This window comes from Rattus rattus, chromosome 3, assembly GCF_011064425.1.
Source record: "Rattus rattus isolate New Zealand chromosome 3, Rrattus_CSIRO_v1, whole genome shotgun sequence".
NCBI lineage: Eukaryota > Metazoa > Chordata > Mammalia > Rodentia > Muridae > Rattus > Rattus rattus.
In genome coordinates, this window is record NC_046156.1 from 90,462,104 (window position 1) to 90,476,811 (window position 14,708).

Consider the following 14,708-nt stretch of genomic DNA (forward strand, 5'->3'; position numbering starts at 1 on the left):
AAGCTTAGAATACCCACAATATAACTCACAGACCATATGGAACCCAAGAAGAAAGAAGATCAAATCAAAGTGTGGATGCTACAGTCCTACTCAGAAGAAGATAGAAAATAATCTTGGGAAGTAGAGGGAGAGAGGGATCTGGGAAGGAGAGAGGAGGGGGAGGGAAAACTAGGAGGGGGATAGTTTAGATAGGGGAATAGATGGGAAAGAAGTACAGAGGGTCGGCAATTTGAAAGAAGGAGAATAGCAGTGGGGAGGAGAAGGAAATGGGGGTAGCCACTAGAATGTCCCAGATGCCAGGGACCCAAGAAGTTCCCAGAATCCAATAGGGAGGACATTAGCTGAAATGCCCAACAAAGGGGAGAGAGAACCTGTAGAGACCATATCCAGTGGATAGGCACAGCCCCCAGTTGAGGGATGGGGATGGGTCCCCCTACCTCAAAAATATTAATCCAGAATTACTCCTGTCAAAAGGAAATGCAGGGACAAATTGTGGAGCAAAGACTGAAGGAAAGGCCATCCAGAGACTGTTCCACCTAGGGATCCATTCCTTCTACAAACACCAAACTCAGGCACTATTGCTGATGCCAAGAAGCACTTGCTGAGAGGAGCATGGTATAGTTGTCCCGAAAGGCTCTGCCGTAGCCTGACCAGTACAGATGTGGATGCAAGCAGCCAAACATTGAATTGAGTACAGGACCCCAATGGAGAAGTTGGGCAAGGACTGAAGGAGCAGAAGGGGTTTGCAACCCCATAGGAAGAACAATAATATCAACCAACCAGGTGCCCCAAAGCTCCCAGGGACTAATCCACCAAAGAAGAGTACACATGGGGGACCCATGGCTCCAACCACATATGTAGCAGAGGATTGCCTTATTGGGCATCACTGGGAGGGGATCCCCCTGGTCCTATGGAGGCTTGATGACCCAGGGTAGGGGAATGCTAGGGTGCTGAGGCTAGAGTGGGTGAGCAGGTGAGGGAGCACCCTCATAGAGGCAGGGGGAGGGGAAAGGAGATAGGAGGTTTGCAGAGGGGAAATTGGAAAGGGGGATAACACATGAAATGTGAATAAATAAAATAACCAATAAAAAATAATAAAGAGGAAGATGAAGAAAAAAAAGTCAATTGTAAATTGGTTAGATGGCTCAGTGGATAAAGGCACTTGTGAAGCCTAAAGACCTCTGGGGTCTATAGTTCTCTGGGTAGAAAAGTAGCCAACAAATTGTTTTCTTATCCCCACTTGAGCAATAATACATGCACCCAGAATAAATAAATATAAAAAAGTTAAAAATCAATTAAATATTTAATAACATATGACTGGAACTTGAAATTTAATAACAATGCTACTTACAATAATAGCCTTCCTCAAACAAGATATCAAAATGTAATTAGGACCTGTAAGCAAATATTGAAGAGAGAAGTAAAGGACCATAGCTATGATGAGCAAGATTCAATCATGTTAAGATGTCAGTCCCTCTCACTTTGATCTGTGATGTTAACCCAATCCCAATTAAAGTCCTAACAAAGTGTCTTATAAATATTAATGAGGTAGTTCTGAAATTGCCTTGGCAAGGTGAAGGGGCTGAAATAGCCAGGACAATTTGAAAATGAAGAACAAATTTGGGGGGTTCTTAGTACCTGACTCCTGGGTGCAATAAAGCATTTAATAATCTAGGCAGTGGCATTGTCAAAAGGAATGCGTATATAAATTAAATAGAACAGAGAGGGCGAAAGAGGTACATATGTGCAATAACTTTTGACAAAGGTACAAAGCAATTCAATAAAAATAAAACTTTTCAGTAAATGGCACTGGAACAGATGGAACAATTGTCTTTATGCTAAAAAAATGATAGTCCTCACATTTTGTTCAAAAATTGACTTAAAATGGGTTATAGGCCTAAATGCAAAATGCAAAGCTATAAAACTTCTAGAAGAAATGTCAAAGGAACTCTTGTAGTTTTGGATTTAATGGAGTTTGGGAGTATGTGAACAAAAGGATAATCTCTCCAAATTTAGAAAGATTATATGTAACAAAAATTTAAATTTTTATTCTCTTACAAATACCATTAAAAGGTTGGGAATACAAGCTGCATCTTGGAAGAGAATACGTGCCAAAGGGCAATAAATAAAATAATTTAAGAATTGAATGGATAGGGCTCTCAAGAAGATATTCAGTGATAGATAAACTTTTAGGAAGAAAATCAGCTCAGTGTTACTAAATACTAGGAAAAAATAAAGCCATAATTAGATGCATTAATAAACTTATTAAACTACATAAGATAAAAATTAAAATGGTAAACACAAACACATATTGCTAAGAGGGGCAAAGATGCAGAGCAAATGAACCCTCGATCCTGGCTAGGAAGAGAATAGAATGGAATAGCCCACTTGAAAGGCAGCTTGATGTGTTCTTAGAAAGTCAAACAAACTCACACGAAGTGAGTCAGCAATTCTATTCCTAGGTATTTACTTGAGTAAATTGAATACTTCTGTTCACACCCACAAAAATGTACTCAAATATTTATAGCAGTTCTACTCATAATCACCCTAAATTGGAAACCACCCAGATGTCCATCAACTAATGAATGGATAAACACATTAGACTTTCACATAATGAAATACCACTTGGTAGAAAAGGGAGGGGAACAATTGATTCATGATTCACAGAATAATAGGGTTGTGCCTGAAATGCGGTTCGCTAAGTGATAAAAGCCAGGCTCAAAGGGCTACACATTGTATAATTCTGTTTATACAATGTTCTAGGAAAGATGAAATTAGAGGAAGAATAGTTAATGTTTGGAGGTGAGAAGAAAGGTAGAATACAAAGAAGGAATTATGGTGTGTGGGTTGATCAAAATCTATACAATTTTAGAACACAATAAATGCTTAGACTGCTCAGCCATATAAAACACATCCTTTCTCAAGACGGAGGTGTGTGCCTCAGAAAGTGTGTGTGTGTGTGTGTGTGTGTGTGTGTGTGTGTGTGCATGAGTGTGTATGTGTGTGTGTGTGCATGTTGCAAGATTGTAAGAGCCAGAGGCTGGGGCAAGACTAGGGCTAAGCAGTATCCTCTGGACAGGATGTGGTTTTGTATTCATGAACTCACAGTGACTGTGGTTTTCTGTGCAAGACTTGCATAAGATCAAGCCAGTCAGTAGTTCAGCGTGGATAGCAGAACACATGAGCTTTCACCCATAGCTGAGGTGCTTTTGACAGTTGATCTCCTCTTGGGGAAGGGAGAGTCAGTTTTCTTTAGGGGTGTAGTGTAGCAGTTGGTGTGGATGACCATGCCCTAGAGGATTGCCCACATTTGCGTACGTCTGTGCAGTAATAGTTAGCCTTGGTGACTTTAAAGAAAGAAAGGGCACAAGGTTAGGCGAGGAAGATGAGGGAACCTAGGAGGGAATGGAGGAGAGTGGAGGTGAATCTGATAGAAATGCATCGTATACATTCTTAAAGGATAAATAAAAATATTGTATCAAAACCCAGAGACCATAATCTCATTCTATTACTAGTTTAAAAGTATGTCAGGGTGCAAGGGTATTGGAGAGGAAATACAACCTGTTGGAAATTAACCTAACTTTATTATGACGAATACTAAACTACACAGGATGAGGTAGCACCCACTGAGCTGCTTTTGAGTGGAAACAGGACAAAAGGTACCACGCGCAAGCACAGCACTGGGTTTCTTTCCCACAGGACAGTGAGCTCGTAACTCTGAAATTAGGGTTGGCTGAGAAATGGAACCAAGACAACTTTCAACATCAGGTTGGAGAAACTAAATAAAAGTAGAAGAAAATTGAGGCTCTCTTAAAGCTAACATCCTCTCATTTCCATTCCATTTCATTTAAAATCACTTGCATGAGGCCGGAGCATTTTTATTTTCCAAACTCAGCATGCTGCTATTTATACATTAGCTCCTGGGCTCTGCTGGGAACCAACTTTAGGATGATGGGTGATCATCGTCTCTGCAAAAATAAGAAAACCTGACCTGGCTGCTAGTGGAAATTGAGTGCAGATGGCTCATGGTGGCACTTTGAGCCTTGGCAGTGGCCAGTGATTGGCCAGGCTGGACTGCCTGTCATAGGTTACATTCATCAGGCTCCTCTTCCCTGGTCTTCCCATTCTTGGAATGTGTTTATTAAAACTGTTTTTCATTGTTCATCCTGTGATGGCCAGGAGCAAAGTGGTATCTGACCCAAGGGCAGGAAATAGTGGTGACTAGTGAGAACTGCTCTTCTGGATGGTTCTAGATGCCAAAGTATCCGTGCCAATCCCTACTTTAGCTGAATTAATGTTCTGCTATAGGTGCCCGAATGAAAAAAGGGAGAAGAGCAGCCTACATGGTAGCTCCAGAAGAATGTGCTGCTTACAACCTTCAGATTAAACTTCGCTGAAATCCTCTTGCAAACAAAAGCAAAGCAAAGCTACCTCTCTGTGGGCCAGATGTACAAATATGTTTTAAACACAAACTTCAGGCATTTCAAGTTATTACTAAATGACAACCTTAAAATCCTGTGAAACAATCTTGCCTTCTGATTGATGAATAATCCACCTCAGGAAACTAAAGCAATGGATTTCAATTGGTTAAAATCACTGTCTGGACTCTCTTCAAGCTGGAACCTTAATTGATTCTAAATAAGATTCGGATGATAGGATCTCAGTATTAATGACTAAGTAGCTGCAGATTTGAGAATTTCTTGGTGTGGCTTCAAAGTCATTGATATCCCCTCTGGTGTCATCATACCATAAGAAGGAAAATCACTGTAAAAAGTAGGCACAGTCTGCAATGTGGCAGTGGAACATTTTGTTACTATAGTAAAAACTGCAATTATTTGGACTGCTATATGTGAAACTAGACAATATAATAAAGTCTTGAATTACTTTGTATCACACAAGCCTTTGCCTTTTGAAGATGGAAAAGTACAGCCAGTCAAAATGTATACTTGGTTTCATCTCCACTTAATTATTCTGTCTATGTTTAAACCCAACTTCTTAATAACAATATTGCACAGAGCACTTGCTGTGTACAGCTTTAGCCTGTCTATGTTTTTATCCAAGGCACATATGTAAGTGCAAACAGTTTTACTGAGCAGGCACTGTGTATCCATTTTATACACGAGAAGGAGATCTAAAAGTGTAGAGTCCAACATACCTGTTAAATACATAGTGGAGTTTTTCAGGGCCAGCCTAAGAATGAACTATTAACTCTTTGCTGCTTCACATTCTCTGCCCACTTAAACTGACTGAGGCATGAGCTTTCCGCTAAGAAACCTGCAGCTCAGAATAACCCAATGACCCAGGGTTGGGTTCCTGCTTAGTTTGGCCAGTTATGGCAATCTAGAGAAGAGGGAAAAGAGACTTTGCTGCGGCCTGGTTAGGGCTGCATACACTTTCTTGCACCTGCCCCATGTTCTGCTCCACCTCTGCCTGTAGTTCTCTTCATTCTCTTCATGATTGATACCACCGCAGTGGTGGGAGTTACTGAACTGCCAATCATCTTGTTCTTTTCCTGATCAGCCCTCATCCAGAAACAACTGGGGCAAAAAAAAAAAAAAAAAAAAAAAAAGGAAATTTACAACTTGAAATGGTTTCAGAATTCATCAGAACTGATGTCATCCTGTTTTTGTACATGTGCTTTTGGAAAAAGAAATTAAATGAAGCTATTTGTGTGTTCTGCTGATTGGAGATGGGAAGCAGGGCTGGAGGAGATCATGTTCATGATCTGTGGTGCATGGGCTTATGAGCCACAGAAGAGGAAGGGAACCTTGAAAGAAGTGAAAGCTGGCTCAGTAATGGTTTTCAGTGCAATTCAGGTCAATGAACCCCTCACAGCTGCCAGTAAACATAGAGTTTAGGACCCAAAATAAATGCAATAAAGTGCATCTGAAAGGTGGGCATTCATTCCTTCACCCTATCCATATTTATTAAGTACCTGATAAAAGATAGGCACCAAATAGGCCAAATTTCTGACCCCATGAGGCTTATCCCCTAATTGGGGAAGTCCAACTAGCAAACACACAAGTAGCTTTCATGAGTAATAGATATTCTGAAAATGTAAAAGAAGTTCAGTGGCAAAGGTAAGAGCTGAGCCCACATAAGGACACTTCTAGAGGAGATGACATCAGAGTAGTGCCCTGAAGGATAGGAAGGACCAACTTTGTAGAGCTCTTGAGAACTAGAGTTCTAGAGAAGCCTAACAAAGCCTAAAGGTGGCTTCAGAAGAAAAGACATAGGTCTGGTGAAGTTAAAGGTGTGAATGGAGAGCCAGGCCAGATGGTACAGGAGAGGCAATCAGGATTATAAGGCTGCTGGACACTGGCTTAAGTAAGGCCTTTTTACCGGAGTGGATGACAATGGTCCAAATGGCTGCAGAGCGTATGCTAAGAGCAAATCAAACAAATCTGCAAAATCAGAGGTGAAAACTCTTCCTTAGAACTTTAAGAAAACACAGAGGAGTGGGCTGGGTATATATTTCAGACATGAGCACTTGCCTGGCATGTGCAAGGTTCCAAGTTTGATTTCCATCACTGTAATAAGCAAAATGATAAAGGCTCTGTGGTTGTTTGAGGCTAGACCACACATTCAGACACAGGAGATTTTTCAGGTTTTGGGACTAGGGTCGCCTTGTTTCACAACAGTGTGTATTCAATTCTATGTGTGTTTCTTTCCCCAAATGCACAGCTGAGCTGTTTGTGGTATCTTGTTTTTGAGGCAGCATCTTTCCTGATAGTCCAGGATGGCCTTGAACTTGTGGTCTTCCAGACTCAATCTCTTGAGTGTTGGAATTATAGACCTGACCTATCGTGCTTTACGACTCTTTCTTTGGAGACATCTTCTTCTCCCTCTTTTGGCCTCAAGTAGGTACAGTCCTAGCCTCCATCTATTCTACTTTTTCCTGCTGCAAGGAAAGTTAGAGAACAATTCATTCCTGTCAAATAAAAATGACCAACATAAAAGAAAGCTGACTGAGATTGTGGAAGGGAAGAAATAAAATGGATTCCATCTCTAGGGTTCTCTGGAATGAGGAAGAGTGCTTCTTTGGATTTGTATATGCTATTCTCATTCAAGTCCCCTCTCTGAGGAAGGCTTCCCCCGACGGAGAGCTTTCTATACTGCCTGTGCCTCTAAACTCTGCCCTTCTGATGCTGGCACATACTGCCTGGTGAATCTGTCTCTACATGTTAGTGTACTTCCAGCAGCTAGGCAGACATTCTATTTCATTTATCTCTTCTTTGGGTTAGAGGACAATGCCAGCCTTCTGTCTCACTGACTGCAGTACTAAGAAGGATCATAAGAATCTCTTGTTTGACCACCAGAGGCTGATAAGTCTGTGGTTATTAGAAGTCCCTCTCTTTGCATCATCCTGTATTAGCTTTAGTTTTAACCATTTTTATAAGTTCTTATAACCTATAATTATTACACACACACACACACACACACACACACACATACACACACACACACGCAACTGTCTACCAATGTAAGATACATTTGTTGGTAAGTATCCCCTTTCAAAATGTAAATACACCTATGAGGACTGAGCCAATATATTTATGTAACAATCACACATTTCAATCATCTCGGCTGTACACAGTCCAAGTATCATGCTAAGATACTAAAAGCTATATGAAGACTACTTTTGCCCTCTTACACATTGAATGAGGGCTGTGTTTGCTTCTTGTTCTACTTTTGAAAACCTATCTAAAACAAAATTTCAGATCTGTAAATCAAGTTTAAGAATAAAGATATGGACTGTAGTAACTTATAGAAAAGGAAGAAAATTGAAGAGAGAATCATGAATTTTTATCAATATGATGAACTATTATGTAACTATTTTAAAGGTATTAAAGAGTATTTTACTAATGCTGAGGAAAAATGCTTTTATTGCTAGGTTAAATGGAAAAGCAAGCTATGAAATGTGTTACAGTATTATTATAGTCACTTGTTCAAGACAGGTTTTGAACATCCACCTTGTGCAAGGACTGGCAAAACAAAAGGAAAGATGGATGTAAGTCATCACCCTCACGGCCCTCTAAAGCCTTGCTGAAACAGCAGCAAATGATTACCTTACATGGTGCTGTGTGTCACGAAGAAGTGTAGGGAGTGATGAGAATATTTGTTTTGACAAATTGTCAGTGTGTGTGAATGGGTGCAGTAATGACCTGACATAATGGCCAGGCCATGATTAAAGAGTTAAGTGTTTACTGTGAATAACAGAGAGAAAATATCTGGAGGCATCTGGAAGACTGCAGAGCAGAGAAATAAAGGAAATGGACTGGGGATGGTCAGCAGGCTGGACATGGCCAGGGCTATCTGTAAGAGGAGGAAGAACTGTGGAGAAATAGTGGAGGCAGAATGATAGCGGAGCAGTGACTGAATCCCTGAATCCTTGCCATTATGTAGAGAACAAAGGAACATCTCAGATGAGGGAAGCCTGAGGATGTGAGAAAGGCCAGAAGGCTAGTATGGACCTTTGAAATGTGTAATAAATGGTGTGAATTAGGACATAAGGTACCTGGGGGTAGCAGGACTTTGATATGCTGATAGCTGCCACAGGTATCTGTCAGTGGATAGCCATATGTCTCTTCTTTTCTACCTTTTGGTTTCATTGGCTTCTGAGAAATGCTGGTTGTTATCTAATCATCAGAAATCCTTCTATAGTCCAGTTTTAATTGAACCTAGACTGTCATTTTTGGATATATGAACTGACATTTGGAGTTCAAGGAATTGGGCCTGACATCACATTGCATATCATAGTCTAGAGACTCCTAATGATGAAGCCCTTAAGAAGTGGGCTAATGTAATAAAAAGAGTGAATTTTTTTTAGCACTTGAAGGAATTAAACAACAGCCACCTATTTGTGGACACATCACTTATTCTCACTAAGTCTTCTTCTCTACATCTATAAACACATACCTTAGTTTTTAATAATAAAGTTACCAACTTAAAACTTGTTCCTGTCAAAAGCTTACTTCAAGAAAACTACTGCCCATTATGCAGTAAGCATCTAAAGATAGGTATTATTATGTATTATCTAACAGGTATTAACTTGTATAACTTTCAAGATGTTTTCTAAAGGCTTTGAGACAATTTTGTAACCCATAGGACTAGTGTGCATATCTAGCATCGTGCTTGGCTCCAGTTTTGATTGCTATCTTTGTTTTTCTTAACTATAATAATGCATGCTATAGATGAATCATGGATAGATAAACAAATTGTGACAGGGCAAGACAGGGCCTACTGAGGCTATTTCAGATTTAACTAGAATTTGATCTCTTTGATGAAGAATCTTGTGGAAAATTACCCAACTCTATTCTAGGAATTCAAGGCCAATATGTTCCAGCTAATTGCTTTTCATAGCTTCTGTTAAACTTCTTGCTTGCACAAAACCCTGCCTTGCAGCTGCTGAGATCAAAGGATGTGGGTTTTGCCCTTTAAAAACCCCTTACCCTGAATACTTGGTGCTACATGTGGGTCCTGACTATCTGAATATGACTCCAGTCAGCTGGAATAAAGACTTTCTATTGGCTATAAACTATGTCTGAGTTGATATCTTTGATGGGCTCCTCATAGCAAAATGATATGTCTCTCAACTAAGTTAAGACATCATAATTTCATCTGGGCAGACAGTGCTCAGAAGCCAGGCATTTCCTCCACAATTTCATAGACCAACCTGAAGTTTCCATACATGCAGATGCATTTCTTGACTTCAATATGTATCCAGACATGAATGGATATACTGTTTCCCTGAGTCAATACTGAATGGATCTAACTACTAGGGAGAACAACATCCACACTCAAAAGCACCAAAAATCCAACCCAACAGGCGATTTTTAGCAAATACATGACATACCAAACTCTCCTACTGAGGCTTCTGCCTTGTGTGTCTTTCTGTGGATACAACATAAAAGTAGATGTTGGGATAGCTCAGTACTGATTTTAACAAATGTTTACTAATGTTTCTAAATTCTTAGATCTCTTCTCCCTCTCCCCCTTACTCTTTCTCTTCTTCCTTTCTCCCCCCCATCACACACATGCATACACACACAGACACACAGATACATAGATATAGAGACAGACAGATACACACACACACACACACACACACACACACATTTCCTTTTTTTGCTGGGCCTGGTGGTGCAGGCTTATAATTCCAGGTACTTAAAAGGCTAATTTAAAAGGTTTTTCAATTGCAAGTTTAGGTCTAGTTAGGACAACTTAGGTCCTGTTTCAAAAATAAAGCATAATAAAAGGGTTGAACATATAGGTTCCATAGCAAGTAGAACATTTGTCTAGTAACATATAAAGTCATAGGCTCAACCTCCAATAACAAACTCTAGCATACACAAAGGTTTATGAGTGATGTTTTGCTACAACAGATGGGCAATGATATTAAGAAAGAGTCATTATAATCACTGGGCAAAGAACCTTAAACCTGGAAGTGGGATTTAGGCTCCATCTACTTAGAGACTGTCTCAGGGTTGACTCATATCATTGTTGAAGTCTATCTTGCCTTTTACACACTCAAGTGTTCTATATTGGATATTAGATAATGTGGTCATCCTACTTTAATTCATTAAATAGCTATGTGTCTATGAGTCTCTCATTGGAAATAAAGCATTTCCCTTCTGAAGAAGGTAGGAAGAGAGAAAAGGAAGCCAAGAATCTCTGGGATCCCTCTTTTCTGATTATCGCTGACTTGCCCAGTCTGGTTATAACTCCAGAAGGGATGATGGGAGAATGAGAGATCATCAGATAGATGTGTGGGAACCTCACACTGAGAGGTTATTTTTTGAGCATCAGGATTCCCAAGAGAATTCTAAACCCTGGATAGATGCTTCACACCTTCAGGGCTTGGCCAGCAGGGCAACACCACAGGCAATCCTAATCTTTTCCCAGACTGAGAGATTGCTACCCTTTCTTGCATCCCCTGATGCCATTTTTGGAAGAAAAACAGACAAGATAGATCCCAGATGAATAATTTGACTGTTTAAAGTAAAATGAGATAGAATTAACATTGAATGGGATATTTTAAAAAGTCTCTTCATCTTCCATCAGCAAGAAAGGACATTTTAGGGAAATATATGATCAGTTATAAGGGAAAAATGCCTTTCCCATCCCTTCACACTTACATTCTCAGGGCCGGAACAAGGTGAATCTGTACAAATTGTTCAATGGTCATCAACAGATATCAAACCCTATTCTAATATTCATATTAAATTACTTCCTGAAATAATATATCTAGTTATGCTGTCATAATAGAGAAGCTGAAAAACAAACAGAAAAGAATTATTTTTTTTTTGTCATTTGGGCTGTGGCTTGTCTCTCTGTGGCATAGTATAAGCTAATATTATATTAATTAGCTAATATATCTCTAATACTATATGGAATTAGCTTTTCTTTAGGACATTTCCACAGCTATTTCCAAAGGCAAGCTAATAGATTACAGTAGTCTCTACTGATTTTTCTCATAAGGAAAGCCCAGAGTTCCAATATTTACCAGTTAAGCAAAGCCATATTTTGAATAATTAGATATCAGCTCCTCATCAGATCTGCAAGGAGATTAAAAATATAACTGGAACCCATTATTAAAATGGCAGGTGTTTATTTAGTTGACTCTGGGAAGTTTGATGACAATGATATTGTTTCCTAATATAAATATTTTCAATGAAGATGCAGTTGGCTAAATGTGGTTTTATGAAGAGAGGTTATATGAAGTTTGGGGAGAGATCTATTTCTTTTCTCTACATGGATAGAAGAATATAGTCTGTGACAAACATGTAAATGTACTACTCTATTTAGAGACACTGGATGCCTTAGTATTTAATTTTAGTCTCAAGGGTTTATGAAACATTATGATTATTGCCCTTTTTGCATGTTCCCATCTTCAGTACTACATTTTCTTGTTTTTTTTTTTTTCTTAAGAAAACACAACTTGCTTTTCCAAACAGTTTCCTAAGATGTAGACAATAAAGCTGGACGTCTATGGAGGGTCTTTGCTTTTTCTGTTAACGAAATCCTACAAAGGACTCATTTCTTCTCTCTCCACCTTTACTCTTTTTTTTTCTTTTTTAAAACAAATGTAGAGAGAAACATGGTTTTTAAATTTAATTTGGTTTATTTTGGAGAAAATTCTTTTTATGTCTTTGCTGCCTTTCTGAAAAAGAAGTTCAAATTCCACTGGATGGTGAAAACCTTTGGGTGGCAAAGAATTAGTTGTAGGGAATATAAATTCTAATCATCAGACACACAGAGCGGAAATCCAGACTGAGACCCACAAGAGGTGGCTTCCTGGGGACTAACTGAGTGAACTTGGTCACTGGTAATGGATCAAAGCAGCCTCGTTTTGACACAGATAAGCTTTGAATCTCTAAGGTATCCTTAGCTTGAGTTTCCTTGCCTTTCTACAGAAATAGGAAGAAAACAATCAAAACCCAATCCAGCAATTCATTAAGTACATTTTCAATAACAAAGGGTAGAGCTAGCATGGAGTCCCAATTGTAGAACCTCTGATGAGCCTTCAGCCAGCTCACCCAGGACTCATGGTTTTCTAGTACAAATTGCTTAAGACAAAACAAATATCCATAGACACCAAAGTGAGAGATACACAGGCTAGGAAATGAAAGGTAGCAACAGAAGGCTGTTTCTGAATTACATTCGTCTATATTCTATTTCACCTTGAGGATTTCTGTTTTTTACGTATTTACTGGAAGCACTCTGATTTGATTTAAGATGTTTATACTATAAGTAAAATGATAGCTGAGAGGTCTTCCCATCTGGAAACCTGGGGTTGGGTTACCTGTAAATAAGAATGACACTTGCTAGGGCACTGTGCAGGGCACTGAGGGCCGTCCTCAGAGAGGATGTACTGAATAGGGTATGGGACTCACTAGTTGGCTTCTGTGGGCAATGAAGGAAATAAAGGAAGATAAGGCTCACTCTGTGACAGGTGAAGGAGATACAGCTAAGGAGAGGTAGGAGCAGAGCTGTGGGTGGGGAGCTCTTATGGTGCTGAATACAGTTTTCTCAGAAGGATGGGTTTGAGCTGAGAGATTCACCAAGATTCATTCAAGATTCACTTGAAGAAGTGGGGTATGATAAGAGCCACAACTGAACAGGAAGGCACAGATGGTCAGTGGGTCTGAGGACAGCTCTGGATCCTGGAGAAAAGCTGCAAAGACGGAATGAGGCTGGAGAGAGGCAGCTTGAACATCGTGTTTAATTTGAAATGTAACCTGTAGGTGATAAAGAGCTATCAGAGTATTAAGGCAGGATGAAATGTCATCCAATTTGCATTTTAGAAAGATACTGACAGCAGTGTGGAGGATGGAGTGGAGGAGGCTGCTATTGGAGGGAGAGAGTTCAATTAGGAGGTAATTGCAGTAGCTGCAATAAAAAAAAGTATTGGGGTCTAAAGTACTGCCTTCGATTGACAGGGACTTTCTATGGGGCCTGGATATAGAGGCTGTGATCTCTACAGACTGCAGAGCTTCACTGGGCTCCCAAAACACTGCCTGTATGCTTGGCCAATAAAGGAATTCCTCAGGAATTCAGACATTTTTAGCACGAATGTCCAGCGTCTGCAATCCTTCTTTCCCTTTGAATGATCACTGACAGATAGTTCATCTTCTTTCCCTGGAGGCATTAAAAGCAAATGAGCAGCTCTCATTTGGGAACCATGAAAGAATTAATTATGGATTCACCACCACTCTGAGGTGTTTAAAAACCATGACTAACACAGAGTCCCTAATGAGGAGGGTGGCCAAGAAGCATCTGCTGCCCCTGAGGGGTCAGGTGGATAGTGTAACAATGGTGCAGGTGACAGACCTGGAGGAAGGGGTGTGTTGGGAAGGCAATGATTATTTGGCAGAACTTCTGTGATGGTGGATTGCAGATGGCTTTTTTCTACCTTTTTTTTTTGTGATGGAAAATTGTACCAGAGAGAAAACCTGTTAAATTTTACTTTGTGTTCTGTTTGTACTAGACAGATTTGATTCAAACAGCTTCTGGCAACATTGGAAGGCTGGTTTTTTTTGGGGGGGGCACACACCCAGTTCACTATGAGCTTTCACTTCTTAAACAAGTTGGGCCTTTCACCTCAGCTTTTCTGGTCTCATGGGCTGTGTTGTCCGGCTTGGGCAAACCACGCTGTAACCAGTCTTTTGCTACTTTGTGAATTCTTTCTTCTACTCTTTCCCACCCCTTTTCTACCTTTCCAACCTCCTAACCCTAGATAAGAGAGAGGAAAAAAAGGATAGAGATCCCGGAATAAATTCAGGAGTTAGGGCAATGTTATTGTTAGACTACCTCCTGCTGGTTAGGAGCATTGAGTTCAGTGGGGCAAGTTTAATCTTCCCTGCCTGATACCTAATTTCTTCTTTTTTGTTTCTTTTTTGCACATGACTAATTAATAAACTGTGACCAACAACAACCAACAACCCACAACCAATCAATAACCAACAACCAACAACCAATCAATAACCAACAACCAACAACCAATCAATAACCAACAACCAACAACCAACAACCAATCAACAACCAACAACCCACAACCCACCAACAATGCACCATGCTTCTCAGGACCCTAGCATTTATATCCCTCTGAAAAGTTCCCAGAATTTCAAACACCATACAATCACAGAAACAATCAGCAGCAGGCAAAATCGTGTGCCTGAAACACACACAGCTGCTGTGGAGTCTCT

The 14,708-nt window shown here is 39.9% G+C and overlaps 1 protein-coding gene across 1 annotated transcript in view; it reads right to left on the bottom strand.

Moving 5' to 3' along the window:
• Positions 1-14,708, bottom strand: part of Kcnab1 (potassium voltage-gated channel subfamily A member regulatory beta subunit 1) — a 279,211-nt gene that overhangs the window by 131,482 nt on the left and 133,021 nt on the right. The window lies entirely within an intron of this gene.